Source organism: Cimex lectularius, unplaced genomic scaffold, assembly GCF_000648675.2.
Source record: "Cimex lectularius strain Harlan isolate CLEC.00 unplaced genomic scaffold, Clec_2.1 scaffold324, whole genome shotgun sequence".
Lineage (NCBI taxonomy): Eukaryota > Metazoa > Arthropoda > Insecta > Hemiptera > Cimicidae > Cimex > Cimex lectularius.
The window spans coordinates 406621-428721 of NW_019392925.1; the positions used below are offsets into that span (position 1 = coordinate 406621).

At 33.2% G+C, this 22101-nt stretch overlaps 1 non-coding gene across 1 annotated transcript; it reads left to right on the plus strand.

Moving 5' to 3' along the window:
• Positions 1 to 11810: 11810 nt before the first annotated feature.
• Trnah-aug lies at positions 11811 to 11883 on the plus strand. The gene has a single exon. It is a non-coding gene; the product is annotated as a tRNA-His (tRNA).
• The last annotated feature ends 10218 nt before the right edge of the window (positions 11884 to 22101 follow it).

Consider the following 22101-nt stretch of genomic DNA (forward strand, 5'->3'; position numbering starts at 1 on the left):
TCCGAAAGTCAATACACCTAAGACACTCATGCACCTACTTGTCAACATCAAGATTGGATTTTCCTATGTTGAGGCCGGTAAAAACCTTCTGGGCCCTACCTCTTGTTAAGGGTTAATCTACGGTTCGTTAATCAACCGCCGTTTGTGGTTTGGTAAAACCAAGAAACCCAAGCCTTTTAAAGAATTTTTACCGTACCAAATCAAAATTAATTCTTTGTAAATAAACGATGTTTATTAATTTTTACTTTTCCAATTTAAAGATGTATGCAATTAAATCTCATTCGAGTTAATCTAATTAGATCTTAAATAAATCTTATTTTGCAACAATTTAACATTTTTAAAGAACAATTTTGTTAACAAAAAAAACTTGGAATAATTTTATAATACAACGTTATTAAACACTGGGTAAAAAAGAAAGAACAATGTTCTGTAGCTTTCTCCCTTTACTAAAGTCGCAGAAAAACGAAACTGTTTAAATTAAGGAAACAAACACACACCCAACATCAACACACTTTTACATTGTCAGTTTCATTTATAATTCAATATTATAGTTTTGCATTTTTTTACATGTCGGAATGATGGAAAGACATAATACAAATAACGTACCCTGTAGCTGTAAAAACAAAATAGTACAAGTAAGCTGATCAATTTTGATTAAGGGTATGCCATCAGTTAAGCTGCTTCCCTGATAAATAATAAATATGAAAATAAATGAATGAAAATATGAATACGTGTAATGATGAAGTGTTTTGTCTCCCATTTTTCCAGATATCCTAATAAATGATTGGATTTATTGGGTTTTAGATCGGGTCTCTTATAATATTAAGCACTTATGTAAGTACGATAATGACTTGTTTCTGATTTTTCCAAAGGATAATTTAGACAATCTCCTTAACCTTTTTATTAGTTATCATGGGACGAACAATTCACATACAAAATGGAAAATAGTGGCTCTATTTCTTATCAAGAAGTTGGAAGTAATCAGAAATCCAGCAGGTACATTGATGCATAGGTGCTTACAAAAGAAATCAGCACGTCCTTCTTGAATGAAGTTAAAAAGCGAGCTTTCCGAATTTTAAGAAATATCAACTATCAACGACATTGATTAATAAATTGTTAGTTATTAATTCAAAAAGGTTAATAAATAGTTAAAAACATAGAAATATGAATAATCCTTTCACGTTCACGAGTGTAACGAACGTTCCAGTGATTTCGCCCAAAATAAAGTTTTTGATAAAGAAATATATTCCCGACATCAATTGTTGTTACAAATACAAGAATAAAATGAGCTCTTTACACACTAAACTCAAGGATAAAGAAGAAAAGTTGAATTTGTCGAATTGTATATAGGTTCTCGTGTGCTTATCAAATACATTGATCAAACAAAACAAAGGATAAAAATAGAATTTATCATGGTCATGTGGCTGATTTTGGCAATAAATCCAGAACTGGTACCAAACTATCAAAACATTTAATATCAAGTAGGCATAAATTTGACTTTTCGAATGTTGAAATAATTCACAAAGTGTCTCAATTAGTCAGAAAAGTATAAAAGAAGTGTTACTAAAATACTAATACTAATATGGAACATAATAATTGCAACATTCGAACGAATAAGCTTAAGTTCAATTTATTAAGGTCTTATTAATTTTAAAAACAGGTCTTTGATAACACGAGGAGGATCTCCGGGATAAGGTTGCAATTCTGTTTCAGTACTTGGCAAGTTGGGACTGAATCCGTTTTCAAGGAAATTTGAGTTCGCCTGAAAAAAAAACAAAAACAAAAAAAACGTAAATATGTCAATCTGTAGACATATTTAAGGTTGCTTTGTATTCAATAATTTCGTGGTCCGCTTGACCAATTAATATATTACAATTAATTAAGGTTTTTAGTTGAGATAAAAAAGTCAATGGCACGAGCGGGATTCGAACCCACGATCTTCGGCTAGATACGCCGCTGCTCTACCACTTGAGCTATCGTGACCTCGATCCACTCGGACACTAACTTCCCATCTCAACCCCACCTTTTGAATTTTCCCTCCTTTTTGCCATTTTTCAAATGTCGTGTAATCAAAATCCTTTTTGAAAAATGGCAAAAAGGAGGGAAAATTCAAAAGGTGGGGTTGAGATGGGAAGTGTCCGAGTGGATCGAGGTCACGATAGCTCAAGTGGTAGAGCAGCGGCGTATCTAGTCGAAGATCGTGGGTTCGAATCCCGCTCGTGCCATTGACTTTTTTATCTCAACTAAAAACCTTAATTAATTGTTGCTTTGCATGTTTATATTGATTGTTAAATCAATTGTACAGACATATTTTTCATAATGTGATGTTAATATAGGCCCTGATGATGACCTTAAAATCGGCTGAAAGCTTGGTTTTAGCAACTAAATGTTCTTTCTTCTTCTTGAAGATCATACGTTGACCCAGAGTGTTCGTAAGAAGATTATTGTGGCTGTTCAGTGTTTGATGAATATTTTTATATCGGATTTTGATGGGGTTATGTACAAATGGGATATGTAAGTCGTCATGAATAATGTGATTTGAAACATAAAAAGGAGCATTTTTAATTTGAAGGATAATTTTCACCTGAATAGATTGAAGACTTTGGGAATTGTAATCCTTGGTTGATCCCCACAATTCACAACCGTACCAGAGAGGTCTTACGATTGGCTTTTAAATTAAAGTTTGTTTTCAATGTCTAATTTTAAATTAATAATGATGAGTTTATTCACTTTGGATTTTCTTTTAATTCTTTTAATGCAAAGACGGCAAAGACTACTAAACCATCAATGCTAACCGGTCTTGAGGGTTTAGTATCCAGTACCCTTTGTTTCAATGTTATTAAAATCAGTGTTTAATCGTGCCATATAAAATAAGTGAGTTTTTGTTATTTCATGAACTTGACATTTATTTTTTTAAGTCTTATTATTTATAATATTTAACCAACCAAAACACGAGACAGCAACAATACCATTCTTCGACGCAACAAGTAAAACATATAACATTTACATATTAACGGTAGCATGAAAGCTTGAACAGCTACCATCCGGTGATGGTAGCTGTTTGTTCATCAATACGATGAGCGAGATGTACTCCATCCTAGGAGACCGATGTTAAGTGTTAAGGTTGTCGCGGAGCCATAAATTATAAAAACACTACACATAATTGAGAAATACATATTTTCTATTTGACGCAGATATTTTCAATATAAAATAATTATACTTAGCCAATACTCTAGTCTTGCGTAAAAAATGTTTAAACGTTTGCGGAACAGATGTCTTCGATTCTCGGCATACGTGATTATCACAAACAGGATTATGAAATAGTTTGAAAAAGTAAATAAAAAGATTTATTTTTCTGGAATAGTAGAAAATCAATAGTTCGAAAAACAAGCGGGCAATGATATTTACCTATGATTAAAGCGTATTATTTAAAAATTAATGCAAATTTTAGTAATTAATTAATGATTAATATAAACGGGTCTAGACTGGTCAGATTTGTGGAAGTTCTTTTTCTTGCTTACTAGGTCAATCCGTCTCCCTCTTTTTGTTTCTTTCGTTCTTTCTTCATGGACGGACTGATACAAACCTGTCAGATCGGCCAAAAAATGAGAACTATTTTTAAAAACTGAATGTAATATGAAATTTATTCATTATTTTGTCATGTATGAATATGCCATATTAAAACATGAAAATGCTTACTGGTTTTTGTCACGTTAGCAAAAACGAAAATATTGCAATGAAATACATAAGACTTTGTAAATAACAGATGAATGTTTCAATAAGTCACAGGTTTAGTGTAAATTTATACTGATATTTTATTATGTGACTTATTGTTGATGTCTGTCAAATGAAGGTAAACTTTATTTTTTTCTGATTAAATGAGTCCGTCTATTTACCTGATTCTAACTGGCAGACATGTTCCAGAATTTTTTCTGTATATACGTACTTTTTATTGTCTGTAAAATTGTAATAAAACAAAAATAAACACGTTGACTAGATCACTCGCAAAACAGCCATTGAATTGCGAAAAAAGTCTAACGTATAAAATTGTAAATTGTTCAAAAAATTCTCGTTAGTTAAAATTCATACTGCTAACCATTCAAATTAATTATAATGATTTTTTTCAATGACCTTTGATCTTTACTTTTTTGTTCTTTGTCGCGTTTTTGTTAATTTGCCATCTTCTTCATATTACCTAATAGTCAAAATAATCACTCATTAATAAAAAAGAAAGAGAAACCTGTTAAAAATGGTTGGTTCCTTAATAAATAAAAAACAATTTTTCCTGATATTTGTTTAAAATGAGAAGGGCGGAGGAAACCACTCATGATATTTTATTGCTTTATTATATTAATTCTGAAATAGTTTTAATTAGGCATGTTTTATGGCTAAAAAGAAGGGAAGGAGGGAACATTTGTGTTTCAGTACTGATGTTGCATTTCCAAAGGTTTCTGTTGTGGAGTATTTCGAAAGGGATATCTGATGTCGAATAAAAATACGCGTCTTCTGGAAAAAAAGGGTCTGACCGTTTGATGTTTCTCTGGAAATGAAAGGACGGGAATGAGAAGGAGCAAGGCGTCTTGAAACATCCGTGAAGTCCATTACTCGCTCTTGGTTCTCTACCCCACCTCCTTATTTCCCGAATCCCGGGAAAAGAAAGTCCAAGTTGTTTCTCTTTTATGCCCGTCGGGCCGGTGTTAAGAGGGTGTGCGCTAAGCCTGTTGGACAGGGGCCTCCAGCGTGGGGTTTTCCAGGGCCGAGAAAGGGGCTAGGAGTTTGAGAGAAAAGCAAGTTTGTCCGAAGAGTGTGAGAGTGAGGGAGGGAGAGAGGGAGAGAGAGGAGAGAGTGAGCCCGAGGCTAAGATGAAATAACAAATAAGTAAAGAGATAGGACCTTGAGGAACGGGGAAGGGTGTAATCCTTTGTTTGCCCCTCACTGAGTGGACAGTGGGAACCGAGGCTGCTCTCTCAGGTCGATATCCATCAACCCTTCAACCCCCTCCGCACGACTATTCTCAACAACTCTTATTTATTTAACTCTCTTTTTATTGTCAATTTCCAAAAGAAACCAGTCAGATCTGTTTACACATTCTAAATGTAACAAGACGAGGATGTCTTCGTAATGCCCTATCTCTGGAGCATTGCTTGAAGAAAATGCATTTTCTTTAATTCAGTTCGTTTTTCTAAGAATTTCTAAGAAATCGTCTTCAATTTAAAATTTAGACAATTAAATGGCCTTAATCGTATCAGACACACAACAATTGGACGGTATTTATTTAATTATCCGTTAATAGGCAAAATAGTTGATTTATTTTTTAAGCTAATGTATCTTTTGAAAATCTGTGTTATAATTAAAATTATTCTGGGTTATAATTATAGTTAAAATAGTTTAATAAATGTTATATAATAAATTATATAATAATGAAAAACTCAAGTAATTCCTATCATCCAAGAGGTGTCTAACTAAATGTTGAGGATAGCACAAAAGATGTCAAACCAGTTCAAAATTTAAACAAAAAATTAAAATGTCACGGCCTATGACGGGATTCGAACATAGACACCCTGTGTGGCTATTACGACTCGGTCAATGTGGCTCCCCCGAACATAAAACAATATAAATTACAATTGTTACTCAGTTTTATCAAAATATTATTTTTCATTAATTATAATATTATTGTACTTGTTGTGTAAATAATATGAGATAATAGGAAGAGAATATGTTTTTCGAATCAAAAATTTATCAATGAATGTAGTTTTTTGTAACAATAAACTTCTCATTCATTATTTATTCACTCGAGACTAGACAGGACTAGAATATAAGTTAGTTGAGATAGTTTTAGATATATGAATTTATCCAATTCTAAAATACACATTCTAAATTGCAAGGAGGTAGAAATATAGTTTGTTTTACATTAACAGTAGACGTTTATTTAGTTTAGTAAGTAAAAACCACAACTATTTTTTATTAGGAACCGATTAGCACAGTACGATCCTTAAGCTAGGAGAAGAGCTTCTTTGACCCTTCTATAAATAAGATAAGTGAACATTTAACGGGAAGAAGATCGTGCTGGCATCGGTTCCGGCCACATAGGGATAACCTGGAACGAAGAAACAGACAGGGCACCCAGCGGATTTGAAATGAAAAAACGCTGGGCTTATAAAGATATAAATAACCAATAATGGATAAATTGTGGGAGGTTAAGAATGACGTCTGTCTTTGATCCACAGAGAACGGATCGAAAAGGGAAAAGGCCATACTGACAAAACTACGCATAGGCCATATAAGAATAGCTCACGGGTACGTTCTGGCCGAAAAATGACAGCACATGTGCCCGTAATGTATGAATAAAAGGTTGACACGTTTTCAATTATAGAATGCTTGTTGATTATAGGCAATAATTTGAGATATCGTCGGATGTGTACGTAATGTTTGGACACGGCGGCGGGCACAAATTGCTGTTCTGGTACGACAGGGCTACAGGGATTTTTAAATGTATATAGTTTTTGTAATATGTAAGTATTGTGTTTATGTTTACTTGTAAGAATGAATGAATCTATTAGTGCGAAAGGAAGGGATTGTTTAATCACGCCCCAGAAAATATCGGGTACACTAGGGATGTGAATGTTACCAGACTTCTATTTTTATGTTTGGTTTTGTGCTTTGTTAATTTATACGAATGGATGTAATTTATTAGCGTGAAAGAAGGGGGTTGTTTAACTCTGCCTCGAGGCAAATTGAGTATACTGGGGTCAGTGTCGTCTAGAGAGTAAAAGAGTTATTAGCGGGAATGGAATGGGTTAGATCTCCGTCGCGAGGAATATCATGTACCCTGCAGCAGTGAATGTTGTTTGTGTATGCTGCATGTATGTGTATGTTTTGTATTTAATCTAATGTTGACAACTTGAGGTACAATGAGAAATCGACTTTGTTTGCATACAAAACCGGAGAGTCAGTAAAAGATCGCAAAGTTCACATGGGTGCAGTTTAAAAAATACGCATAAAAGACCAGAAAAATAAGTCAAAACACTCAGAGGACCGGCGATGATCTTTTGTCGGCCCCGAAACTTCCAACATTATTATTGCATATTGATTTGTCTTTATCAATAATTTGTTTACTGGTAGATTATGACAATATTTAAAACGCTACTAAATACGATATTTGTAGAATATTAATGGTAATACAAAATTTATTTGCAGAAGGTACAAAAAAATGTGTGGCCACGTTATTTTATATCAATATCAATCAAGTTTTTATTAAAGTTCTTCACAGTTTTGGGAGATTTTCTGGTATGGTTGGAAGTGATAAGTGCCAAACCAGTAGATTATTGTGGCTGTTCAGTAATTGATGAATATTTCTATGTGCGTGAATATTTTGATGGGGCTATGTACAAATGGGAAGTGCAAGTCGTTATGAATAGTGTGATTTGAAACATAAAAAGTAACATGTTTAATTTAACGAAAAATTGCCAACTGAATAGATTGAAGACGTTGAGAATAATAATCCTTGGTTGATCCTCACAATTTACAACAGTACGCCTAGAGAGGCCTTACGATTGTCTTTTAAATTAAAGTTTGTTTTCAATGTCTAATTTTGAATTAATAATGATGAGTTTATTCACTTTGGATTTTCTTTTAATTCTTTTAATGCAAACGCGGCAAAGACTACTAAACCATAAATGCCAACAGGTCTTGAAGTTTAGTATTCAGTATCCTTTGTTTCAACGTTCTTAAAATTAATGTTTAATAGTGCCAAAATAAGTTATTTTTTCGAGGAATATCGAGTACTCTGAAGCAGCGAATGTGACTAGACTTCTATGTTTGTAAGTATGTATGCTTTGTGACTATTCTGATGTTGACAACTTGAGGTAAAAATGAGAGGCTTGTATTTGAGGATATCGGCTTTGTTTTCATATAGAAAGCTGAGAGTCAGAAACAGATCGAAAAATTCAAATGACTGCAAGTTAAAAAATACGCGAAAAGTCCAGAAAAATAAGTCAAAACACGCAGAACGATAGCGATGAACTCAGCAGTTTATCGGCTTCTAAATCCCCACATTATTATCAAATATTAGTTTGCCTTAATTACCATAATCAATTATTTGTTTATTGGTTGATTGAAAGTAAGTTAAAACGGTTAAAAACACCTGTCGCTATGTTGTTTCATATCAATATCAATAAGGTTTTTATTACAGTTTTTCACAATTAGTTTTTAATTTTACAAAAAACTTGGATCATTAATTTTATTTACAATCAAAATAATAACGTAACAATACAAGCCACAATTTGTATTAGTATCAAAACAAACTCATTTTCTAATTTTTGCTTAATTATATAACGTTTTATTAACTATTACACTAAAGAATGTTATTTCCGATAATTTTAACAAACAATTATCAAAAATCAGTAATCTATTTTATAACCGAATTATCGTATAATGCAATACTTTAATTGGCCCATGTCTAGATAAAATTAGTCGATAATGCACTGAATCAGTTTCACTTTGACGAACTAAATGTACTTAAATTTTATATGAGTGTATGAGTTTACATTCCCGGAATCAGAGTAACATCTGTAGTCATAAAATATTCAGCGGGGCTCCTTGGCCCCTTCGGACTTGACAATGAACGTGCTAGACTTTCCTCAATTTAGCGACTTACTTTCCTTTTGTGTGAATTTTTTTGTCGTATTGACCATACGTACAATTAATTGCCTTTGCTTTGTTATATAATTTTGACTGAAGTAGTGTGGTTTAAATAAAGTTTTTATGAATGAGTTGTTACATCACATTGTTAAAAAGGCCAGGGTGAAAATCCTGATTGCATAGTACTTATTCACTTTATACTTGTAAACTATGTATAAATAAACAAGTAGAAAAAAATACGTAAGAAGAAAAAAATGTTAGCCAAAACATCATCAGCTGAGAACGTTGATCTAGTGTTGTAGTAAAACTAGTGATTTCAATTGTAATGTCAGATAGTTATGTTGATAGCAGAAGAGTGGTCAATTATCCCGAAATGCTTTTATTTTAATTTTAAAAAATTCGAATAAAGTAAGATGAACTTTCAATGAATGGGAACCAGTACTTATAATGATGGTAAAACATCATGCTTTCAATGTTTTTAGGTTTCGTATCCTATGTTGTTTTCACTTATACGCAAAATTTCTTCTTGAAGTTTGTTGAACTCCATTTCTGTTGTCATTTTTAGGCTATGAGACGGGTTTCAGCATTCAGAGGTGGGCGGGTAAGATAAATATCCAGGAAACCGGGTATATAGTTTATATTAATATGCTTATATATTTATGTGTGAAACCGTTTAATAATTTTGTCAAAAATATTACGTGGAGTTATGTAAACTAAATTGTAATTCTGATAGTCACCCAATATAAAAGGGGAATGGACGAAATCGGTTAAAAATGATGAATTTCGTTACAACTACCAAAATCGTTTTTCTCGAAGAGAATAGTTCACTTTTAAAATATTTTATTACTCTAATAGACATAGTTTTAATAGAACATTGTAACATAATTTCTCAATCGATCCTTCTATACATTAGATGCACACTATTTGACATTTTACTAGTTTATGAAAGGATACATTTGACAGAACGATACACAGACCAATTACTGAAAATGTCAAATAGCCAAAACGAATCTGTCTGACAAATGCATGAAAAATAGGCGGACTAGGGCAATCTAAAAACCTGACATCTTGCGGACGAATTATTTTATGCATTTGTAGTAGGCTAAAAAATATTTGATATTATGGTTTGATTTTTATAGTCTTGTTTTTGTTATTCACACCAAAATGATCAGAAACAACCAAATTTCATTTTCATAACCTCGCAAAACCTCAAGACGAAATATCAAATTTTTGAAATAAGAATGCAGAAAGTTACTCAAAATTAAAAAACGAATCTTGCATCTGAGAGCTAAGTATTTTAACAAATTTGCCATAACAATGAAAATTAACAACAGCAGCAAAGATTGCACAGAAATCCTGGATAGTAGTACAAAAAAATGCAATAATCTCGACATAATTGATATTAGCTTTTGAAATTATAATTTTAAAAAAAAAGAGGGATAAGGCCAATAGGTAAAACAGAAAACTCTCAGTTTTTTCGTCAAGGTTTTGAGGAACCCATTTTTAGGATTTAGATCAATTATTAATAATTCACAAAATTAACAAATATGATTCATTCCACTATCGAGATAATTGCACTAATAGTTTCACTGTTAACTCGAAAAATCAATATGTTTAAAATCATAGGTTTCACAATTGTAAGTAGTCGTTTTCTTTGTGAATTATTACTAATAAAGTAATAATATATATTTTTCAAAGTGTTTAGGAAGGAACTAAATGTTTTAATTTCTTTCCAATATCCGATTTTTGATTATAAAATTAAAAACTACATTCATTAGAAGAATAATTAGATATCGACTGAATTAAATTGTAATAAAGAAATGTTATATAAATAACATCAGTTCATTGCTTTTTTTTTTACCAGTTTTGCAGAATTCATACCTACAATTCATAAAATGACATTTCAAATTAATAAATGAAAACATTGATAAAACAATACACACAACAACTGAAGATAGCGAAACGAGACGTATAATATCACAATGCATTATGCGTAAAAAAGTAGTCAGAAGTAAAATTAAATCATAACAACATACATACCTTGTAAACTGTAATTTTTATAAGGGTGAAATTAATCAAACTTTATTACAAAAAGTAAAAAATTGACTTTGTAGTTTGCAAGGCCTTACAGTAATTCATGAGGGAAGAACCAGGGTCGAGATAAATGACTAGCCGGCTGAAATAATAGCACTTGCCCAAAGCATAATCTGCTGCTCGTTTGATAACTCTCCATCCGCCTCTCCTGGAAATCCTCACAGTTGGCCAACTGTTGTATGTATCTGTCAGGCGGAGAGGGCTGATGGAACTGGGGGATGTCCGAAACACTAACTCCGGGAAAAGTTAAGAATGGTTTGTTCCGTGGGCCTATGATGTCGTCAGCTCCACAAATCCTTTCCTGCCAGTCACAGGTGACTCTTAGTCTTCCTCCCCCACAGGATACACCCGCTCGGGGGCCGTAGATCCTCAGAGAAACGGCCACTGCGGCCTCATTAAACACCCAAGGCATCTTTAAACCGACCGAGAATAATCTTTGTTCACTGTACTGTAAGATTTGGGTTTTTAAAACTATTAGGTCTTGGAGTATTTTCTGACTTCGGGTGGTGTAAATGAAAATGAAAGTACTATTTTTTGCAAAATGAAAAAATCTGGTGTACCTAAACTTCTATTTCTGATTTAAGTCAAAACGTTTTCAGAATTACCGCAACATTGGCTTAAAAAATTGTAACGTTTTTACCATAATCATAGAAATTTAAAGGCCATCTACATAAAGATTGCTATAGGTAATGACGGTCTTAAAAGTTACAAATCGTAGTAGTTTTAAATTTTATTGCTTTTAGCTCAAAATACAAATCTAACTCGTTTCTCACACAATTTAGGTTTATTATTATGTATTTAAATTCACTAATTTCGTGGTCCGCTTGACCAATTAAACATTACAATTAATTAAGGTTTTTAGTTGAGATGAAAAAAAGCTAATGGCACTAGAGGGATTCGAACCCACGACCTTCGGCTAGATACGCCGCTGCTCTACCACCTGAGCTATCGTGACCTCGATCCACTCGGACACCAACTCCCCATCTCAACCCCATTTGACATTTGAAAAATGGCAAAAGGAGGGAAAACTCATAAGGTGGGGTTGAGATGGGGAGTTGGTGTCCGAGTGGATCGAGGTCACGATAGCTCAGTTGGTAGAGCAGCGGCGTATGTAGCCGAAGGTCGTGGGTTCGAATCCCTCTCGTGCCATTAGCTTTTCTTCATCTCAACTAAAAACCTTAATTAATTATTATGAATTTAATTTCATTGTTGTCATTAAACAAAAACATATACAAAATGTTTTACAAAAAAGTAATAATATAAAATTAATTAATTGAACACCTATAAAAAACATATATGTTACAGTGGAGGAAAATTAGAATATACATTAATCAAGTATTATTAAATCTAATACAGTAAACAAAGTAAACAATAAAGAAAATAATTGCTTAGGTAATGAAATTAAATGGCCTACTCGTTTTGAACATTTTTTAGTGAATAAATATCTGTACTCATAACTTACATTTGCGAAATAAAAAAGTTCAATTCAATGTTTGGAGTGGCGATACATTTATTCTCGACTTTCAACCCTATCGAACACATTTGGGACGTGTTGTCAAAGAGGGTAAAAAGTCGCCCAGTGATGCCAGAGAATTTGCATTAATTAAGAATTTAAACCTCATAAGATCGAAACCAAGTCGAAGGCAAGCGGTGATCAACGCAAGCGGAGGAAATACTCTGTACTGAATTGAATATTTTCTTCATATTTTCCGTAGCAACATTTTTGGTCAAATTGTTTACTTAGTTTATTTTTTTAATTTAGATATATTTCATATTTAAAAAAAAATCCAATAAATAACAAAAAATAAAATTATAACGATTGCAAGTATTTACTAAAAAAAAGGAACAAAAAGAAAACATGGGAGGCCATTTTTTGTTTCTCGATGTACTTTTACTTTTAGCCTTTTACAACCGAAATCTTGATTGCCTATCAAAACACAACAAACTCTATTAATACAAGACATTATTGTGACCACTTCAAATAAAATGATTGGAACTGTGGGAATTCTTCAAGCCATCCATTATCCAAAAGCAATCCTTCTAATCACACCTGACGAAATTGTCAAAATCCTTACTACGTACCTCACTAGCTAAACGACATCAACATTTTTTTTAACATTTGGAGATCGTGAGATGCGGTCTGGTGTGACGTAGGTTTTAGAAAAACATTTTTTGTATCGTGCCAACGTTTCGATCTTTATTGAGATCATCTTCAGGGCTCAAAGTGTTTGTTTTCTGTGTGTTGGCACGATAAAGAAAATGTTTTTCTAAAAGCTACATCACACCAAACCGCATCTCACGATCTCCAAATAATCATTAACTGACGGTCACTAAACACCACACATTATTTTTATCATCAAAGCGATCAAGCTTCCAAAAGTTCCATACTTTGCGACTCCTCTTTACACTTTCCTTCCCTTGAAACGACGATGATCTCGAGACCTGCTTGTTCTTAATCCCTCAATTGAGTGCCAGCGTTGGCTGGTTCCTCTTATCGTATCTCCTCCGGGTGCAGTGCTGGCCTGGGAGAAAAAAAAGTATTGCACTAATATGTAATACGTATTAACATATGTACGCTACAAATAGAATATATAAAAAACACATACACCGATGGCTGTAAACTGAATAAAGGAAAAATCGGATCCGCGGCTATGATATGGACGAATGTCGAGAAGACAGACCTACAAATTATTAAATGTAAATGGAGCGATTGGTGCGGAATTCCTTGCCATACACAAGCAGAACAAGTTAAAGAATTTCTGCGATATTAAGGACGGGCAGTCGAGTTTCCATATAAATGTTGATAAAAACCAAAAATCTAACCGGAACAGCAGTGTAAAAAAAAAAAACAAAAAAAAACAACGAATCGCTACTAACAGTAAATTGCGACGGTTGAAATATAAAAATTTTAAGGCCAAGCCCACATTGGTGGTTTCGGGTTATTTTGATCCACCAATACTAGTGGTTGTTCTATGTTCGTAAAATGTAACGGATTCCACTCTTATCGATTTAAAAAAAGTCATAGTTTTTATGAGGTTTACTTTTAGGTTTAAACTTCTTACAATTTTTTTAATCTATGGATTTGATATGGTTGTCCAACGGTCAGTGGTTGATCTGTATGTTATTTTGACATTTTATTTATTTAAAAAAAAATTCCCACATTAGTTCAGAACACGCACGAGTAAATTATAGTTTTGGGGGGGAAGAGGTACGGGTCAAAAATTGCAGGGGCGTCGATGGGAATCGAACCCACGGGTCTATGAGCGGAGAGACTGACATCAAAACCACTCGGCTACCGCGGTAGTATTGTGTTCTTACAAACCATTGGAGGTGGTGCAAAGCAGAAATGCGTCTGAAAATCCAAAACAGCAAAAATAAAGCAGACCTAAATGATCGGAAACGACTATAATACAATCTTATCACCTGACAGATCTCTAGATAGACTCTTCCAAATCATTCAATCGTCAATAAATCAAAATTGTTCGAAGAACTGTTTTTATTGTAAAAAAAAGGCCAAATAATGAAGTTAAAACAAATGGATATCGGGGTTAGAGGTTGTGTTCTTTATTTAATACTTGTGTTTATATATTACTTGATCTCTATTACGTAAAAGAGTCACCGGTCCGAACGGTGAGGGCACTCCATGACATTAATTCTCCACCTTGCCCTTCCGCCCCCACAAAGTCCTCGTCCGCACAACAGATCTCTCCTCCCCTTCTTGTTTAAGGGAATTTATCCCCATGGCCAGGGGCCACCCCATTAAATATGAGTGCATGTGTGGGTGCCTCGAGTCTAATAATCCGAAACGGGACCGGAGTCGGTTTAATTTACGGCCTACCATCTCACAACGGGGGCTCTGACACAATCGATGTATTGATATCAAAAGGTTAAACGACTTCGGTATAATTGCTCAATCCACCCCTCGGCCTCAACGGGCGTTTATAAACCTCGCGTCAATTCTAATTTAAAATCCTCGCCTCTTAAATAAAATTTTACACTTTACACATTCAGCAAATTAATGGCGTAAAATTTCCTATATCGTAGAATATTATTTTGATTATTTGAATTAATTTTCAAAGTTTTCCTCTCCCATTTCACATCTTATAAGGGCGTTGTTTTATTTTGGGTATGCATTGTACAAGAGTAGCCTTACATTGATTTTAATGGATTTTTTTGGTTATATTATGTCAGGAAAATATTAGACATGGTTAGAGCATTCTTGCCAATTGACAATTGACTCTAGGGCCAGAGAAAAAAATGTTTAAGTAAATTAGATAATTTTATTAAATATGCGCTTCTATTTTTGTTATGCATTGGTGTCAAAATTATCATACTGTGTGAGTGTTTTTTAATGTGGCCTATTATTTTTTCGCTGATGATTTTATTGCAAAACGAAGTACGGTTCTAAACGAAATTTTTCTGGTACGATCGGCTGGTGCTGTTTTAAATTCCTTTTTTAATTTATATCTTGGCACATATAGTGGACCCGGTATTAACTTCAATCAATAAAAATAAATAAAAAAGTGTCCTACATATTTGAAAGTTCGGACCATTATAAAAAATGATAATAGATCATTTTAATTTATCGTGTACTGATTGTTGTTCTTTAAAGTCAGTTCTGATGGAAATTTCAGAATCTCCAGAAACAATCGATGAATTATTGTTGATAATTTTAATATTAATAACAAATAATTTGGAGATCGTGAGATGCGGTCTGGTGTGACATAGGTTTTAGAAAAACATTTTCTTTATCGTGCCAACGTTTCGATCTTTATTGAGATCATCTTCAGGGCCTGGGATTTATAAACATTGTTTAAATTTTACATATCCATAGAAGATGTAACAAAATGAATTTATACAACGCTAAAATTTTTAGATTCAATCAAAGTATTAGTACTCACTCAAAGTGTTTGTTTTCTGTGTAGATATGCCATGACAACACAAAAGAATGACACATGTTTTTATTTTGAATAGTGTTAGGCTTGATTTAACGACTTTACCATTTTTTAGAGGATTTTAATCATTATCGAAAGAAGTAAAAATTAAAATAACAAACTAGACAGGGGTGTATAATTTTCTCAGAAAGTAATTTAGGGTTGTGATTGAGGCCGTAAGAGGATATCGATCCGTTTTGAATGACAAGGGTCCCCGAGTCATGTGCAATTTAACGGATGGACTGAATCTTGGCTTATCGAGAGATTAAATTGGATTTGAGAACAGTCGAGCCTCAGCTCGGATGAGAGGAAGGAACATGACAAATGGGACACAGGTCTTGACTTGAAGGCAAATCAACATCCCGTCGCCTCAGGAATATAATTCGCCCACCTTCACCTCATGCAACTTGGAATGCGACTGTTTCGAATTAAATATTAGCGTTTTAGCTGTGTCATAAATGTTTGCTTTTATCGATTTAATTTTCACCAATACATTTAAGTTACTGATGAAAACGTTAAAAATAAGTACAAAACAAACAAAAACAGACAAACAAGCAAATTTATTGTTTGTTTTGATGAAGTGTACGATGTTATGAACCTTCGGTTTTATCTTATACTAATTAATAACTCATAGAAATTAAAAAATTATATTTTTTATATTTTTTGAAATATAAAAATGCTCGCGATGTAGTTTTTTTTCTCCAAAAATATTGTTTACTTTTTGATAAGAATCATCGCTTTTTCTATTTTGATAATTTTACAGATGTTTAAATCTATTTATTTATGTTTGTTTGTTTAATTTTTAGCTATTATTGTTATAATGTATGATCTTGAGATCTAGTGAAGTACGGATATAATGCATTCGTATGGTATATTGTAACATTTCAAAAATTGGCGATATTGAGTTTGTAACGCCATTTTATTGAAAAAATTGTCAAAATTAAATTACAATATGCCACTAATTCACTTACGACTCTGAGCGATCACAAGTTGTCCAGTAGTCACCCTTTTTCATGGATAATTTTGCTTCTATAAAACACTACAACAAAGTGAAGAACTAACTTCACTTTGTTGTTGTGTGATATAATAATGTGATCAATAGAAAATCAGGAAAAAAACGTTTATGAAAACCGATATCAAATTAAAAACAATTAACACCTATCCACGGAAAACCGTGACACCGATTTTTTATATAAAAGAGGTTTATTTTGTGCAAGTGCCGATGGAATAAAGGTATTTTTAGTATTCGTCGAAAGAAGAATAGTAAAAAAGATTGTGATACTGTCATTTTAGTAATAGACCAAAATTAATGACTCGAACCAAAAGAAAAAACTTAACAAACCATTTTCCACAATACTACTTTTTTTGAGATGATATTCTATGACGGGTGCGTTAAATATTCTTGTTTTTAAGTAAATCAACTATGTCATTTTCCTGATCATACCAGTCCTTCATGTATCGCTGTCTGATTGAAGGCGTGGTTTCCTCGTCTCGCCCTTTTTGTCGGTTCTGGTGTAAGTCAAATGAGAGGGAGAGGGCGTCGGGATTAGGTCTCTATTTGGCCCTTTGTAGTAATCGTCTCAATTCAGGAGTGCATAGGTCTTTGTTGGTAGTTGAGTTTGTAATGTTAAAGTTAGTTCGGTGTTTTTATGTGTTTGTCGGTTCCGTTACATTTGACGTTTTGTATATTTTTTAATGGTGTAAACAATGTATCTGGTTTAATAATTTGCATTTTGATAGGTTTTTCTTTTTTGGGTTTGCCAACTAATAAGAGGATGCTACGGACGAGGGATCATCGATTTAGTAATACTTTGTACTTAGTGAATTTGATGATAATAAGCCGAAAATTGTTATACATCTGCCCGAGCGTTCATGGAGCAGAGAAAAAGAAGTCATTGTAAACAAATTGTTTCATATGGTTTTCTTTCTTCGTCGTACATGTATTGCAATAAAATAATACCTACTTTCAAAAATATGCAAAAGTATCAATCCCCGGTGAACAAACTCGAGCTATCCATTAAAATATTGTATTGTACAATACATGCATCATTTGTGTCCGGGCTAAGTAACCAAGGCAGGTAAAAATTTTTTTTGCAAGAAATTAAGTTGATATTAGTTTTTTGTTCCACAACCCACCCCTGAATACACATTTTTTTGGGGGGGGGGAACAGCAACAGCAAAATGATTTGTTTTTTGGTATTTATTTTGGCATTCAATCTCTCCAACTGTTTTCTCGAAAATTCTTCTTATTTACATATTCTTAGAACTCTAGAAACTACACGAAATGTCATCCATATGATCTCCGTAAATAAATTAGAGTTGGGGATGAAATAAATTGTAGACATTTTTTTGTTGATTTCATTCTTATATTTTCCACTTATAATAAAATCAAATCCGAAGAGTGTTAACAAAGGATGAAATAAAAAAATCCAATTTTCTAACTTAAAAACGTGTGGTAATTAGTGACCGTTAATCGACATTTATTTAGAAATCGTGAGATGCGGTCTGGTGTGATGTAGGTTTCAGAAAAACATTTTCTTTATCGTGCCCACGATCGATCTTTATTGATCATCTTCAGGGCCTGGGATTTACAAACATTGTTTAAATTAAAGTGCCCTCTCGGGCACTCTCGTCACGACAAGAATGGCACAATTACACAGAAGACAAACACTTTGAGCCCTGAAGATGATCTCAATAAAGATCGAAACGTTGGCACGATAAAGAAAATGTTTTTCTGAAGCCTACATCACACCAGACCGCATCTCACGATTTCTAAATAAATAACTTAAAAACGTTGAATTTGGATGACATTCACGAGATTTATGAACTTTTTAAGCGGACACCAGACACTGGATAGAAAAAAAATTCCGGCGCGAATCCGGCCAAAAAATGTCTATTTTTTTGTTGCAATGAAAATTTGTCTTCAAGATTTTAACAGATGTTAAAACGTATTCTTATTTTTTGTCGTGCATTACTGATGACGGTTTCCGTTTTTGTAACTTTTGAAAACTTTAATTTTATTTACTACAATTCTCCATTATTATTTTCTTATGTTACGTAAAAACAAATCGAGTGAGTATAATAAATAAATACATATAATAACGACAATAAAATAACAATAAAGTGATGAACAAGTGCCATAGCAGTCATTATTTGAAGTAATATCGTTACAAAACATCTTACATAAATATATTAAGACATATAATATATATATCTAAAAATTGAAAGTAAACTTAAAATTATATTAAAAATATTATATGTTAAAACATAAAATTAATTATCGGTCAAATCAAACTTTTAAATAGTTAATTAAGTTTTTTGCTCCATACAAAATAATTAAATCATAAAAGTGATGAAATGATAAGCATTAGAAGCAGTAAGTCAATGATAAGATGAAAAATACTACAAGACAGAAAAATTAAAACAAAATTAAAATATACTTTTTAATATTTTATATAATAAAAGGGTTCCAAAAAACAACTTTATTATGATAAAATTTGACTTCTTACTTTATAAGCCTTTTTACAATAATTTACTAAAGAAAGCCATTTTTTCACATTCTAATGCACCATGCCTTTTAATACGTTGGAACTAAACTATTGGGTTGTCCGGAAAATAATGCAGGATTTTAAGTTTTCATTAAAAAAAATCTATATAAAATATTCTGTTTACGTTTACAGGATTACTCANTATTTTGATTAAAGAACATTGCTTTAAAGTAACTAGTTTCTTTTTTTTTGTTTAATACCAAAATCCTGCATTATTTTCCGGACAACCCAATATTTATTCCGCTCATCGGCGTATTTTGGGCAGATAGACAGAAAATGATACAGGTCCTCAATTACATCACAGTATCATACCGGATATCGTTTTTACATGGATGAAATTTTAATCATAATTGTTTACTTAAATTTTTTGATTATCTATTTGTATAATTTTTAATATTAAATAAAATTAAATGGATTTATGTTTGAGAAACTAAAATCTCTATATTGTTCAAAATATAAAAAAAGGGACGTACATGCTCTTAGGGCGATACAGGCTTTTTTTTAAAAAGATCAATCGTTTAAAGAGATCATCAACTAATACAAAGGTCTGAGAAACAAAGGGTTTCAGCAGGGTATTGTGTTGTGTATTATCTAGAGCACATAACAGTAAATAGTAAGAGGCCGGAGAGAAAGAGAGATTTTGAGAGTGAGGGAGAGGGAGGAAGAGAGAGCGAGAGCTAAAGAGAAGGTTAATACACCGTTTAAATTTCTGCAATCTGCACGTATCTGGTAATGGTGCGGCGGTAGGGCCGTAGATCTACCGGCGTGAGAGAGCGGGGGCGGAGGTTTTGCAGATTTATGAAAGTGCTTTTCTTCCAAGCACTGGGGCCCATAACGTTACTGGAGAAAGAGAGCGAGAGAGTGCCCTGTATTCTGCCAAAACTCCCTCTCTCCGCGCTACCCCCTTCTTCTTCTTACCCGCGCTGGATATATGGCTCTTTCTTTCATTCCTATCTGAGAAACGCATTGCCCTCCCAGTAATTTCGGACCAACTGATTTATACTTGAAGCCATAGAGAGTGCGAGAGGGACGGAAAACGAGAGAGAAGCAGTAAAGGGAAACGTAATGGAAAACTTATTGTTGTGTATAAAGAGCCACATTCCCCATTCCTCTTGTTTACTTATTACGATTATCTCCTTTCAGAGTTTTCCCGCCCGGCTGGAGCGAACATCGAATTATACTCGTTTCCCACCCCATCCGCCGACTCATCTACCAGCTCGAGCCATTTCACGTTACATTTGTTTGTCTGTTCATTACTTTGAATGATGGGATTCTCTGTTTGGTTTCCATTTCATGAACTTCCCTATATTTTCCTCATTTTATTGATTCCAGGCCTCTAGTCGGGCCGTGCGAAGGAATCCGGGGAAATTAACCGTCGAAACTTTTAATCGAAAATTTAAAAAAATCTTACTTAAAATTAAAAAATTGGTTTGACCTATAAAGAAAACGGTATTGGAAAAAAACTAAATCTTAGGAATAATTTGGTAACCATGTATATAATGGGACATATGCTGTTTAAATATTAATTTTATTTAGTTTTAAATAAGCAATCAAAATTCCAAACAATATCGATTGACTACGTAATGATTTTTGGTGAATTACATTGTCACGCAATATCAACGCGCAATATATGTCAAGAGAATCTCACACTGTCCCTCTCAATAATAAAAAGGTCATCGTTATTAAAATGTAATTCCCTGAAAAAATAGAATACTACTACTACTAAATTGGCAAGAAAGTAATAAGTTTTTTTACAGTATATATTTTTATTTTTTTACACTTGGCATGATTTCAATTATTCGGAGATGTATTGACCATTGTTTGCAATTACTTTTTGCCAGCTCTCTTTCATGTAGCATGTCTGTTCCTTTCGTATAAATATTTCTATCTTTTGAATCCAGGAACGTTGTTGCTGTTTAAACACTTTCAAAACAATATAAATGATGAATGGTGGAGTGAGTGCGGTGTTCAATCCTTTTTAAAAAGATAGTTCCATTGTGGTATTGGTAATTTTATAAGCTGAAATCTAAGCTATAAAATTTAAATAAAACATGAGCTGAAGTTTTATCATTTGTTGACCACTCAACTGTTGTTCGCCATCTGGAGCAAATTGGTAAAGTAAAGAAGTTCGACAATTAGGCACCAAACGAACTTGCCGAAGAAATCGACGCATTGAAATTTGCACGTCCCTTCTGCTGTGCCATTAAATTGATCCATTTCTCGATCGTATCATCACATGAGATGAAAAATTGATTCTGTCCTATAACTGGAGATGTACAGGTAAGTGGTTGGAGAAGGATGAAGCGCCAAAACATTTCCCGAAATCAAATCTGCGCTCAAAAGGTTATGGTGATTGTTCGGTGCACTGCTGTGGTTTTTTGCTAAGTTTCCTGAATTATAGTGAATTCATCACAGCAGAGAAATATTGCCAAGAAATTGACAAACCGAAAAGAAATTTTCTACGTCTTTTTCCAGCGTTGGTAAACCGTAAGGGGGCTATTCATCTTGCCGATAAACCAGGCCACATATCGAAATGTCAACCTTTCGGAAAATTAAAAATGGTTTTATCTGCTTTTCAAAACATGCGTTATATTTGCACCAGCCCAATAAAAAAGTAGGTTTTGTGCCATAATCCAGATTTTATAACGCACATGGCCACGGTTGAAATAAAAGTTTGTCAATATGCAAGTATGTATTTATTTAATTTTTATTAAAGGAGAAGGTACAGCTAATCCTTAAACCTGTTTAATTTCTTGCCTAAAAGTATTTCTATCCGACTGTTTTGTTTCACAATTTTTTTTTCTAATCGCAGTCTAATTAATTATGTAGTTTATCCATACGAACAGATTTTTCTAAATTGCTGTCTCTCTTTCGTTATTTGAAAA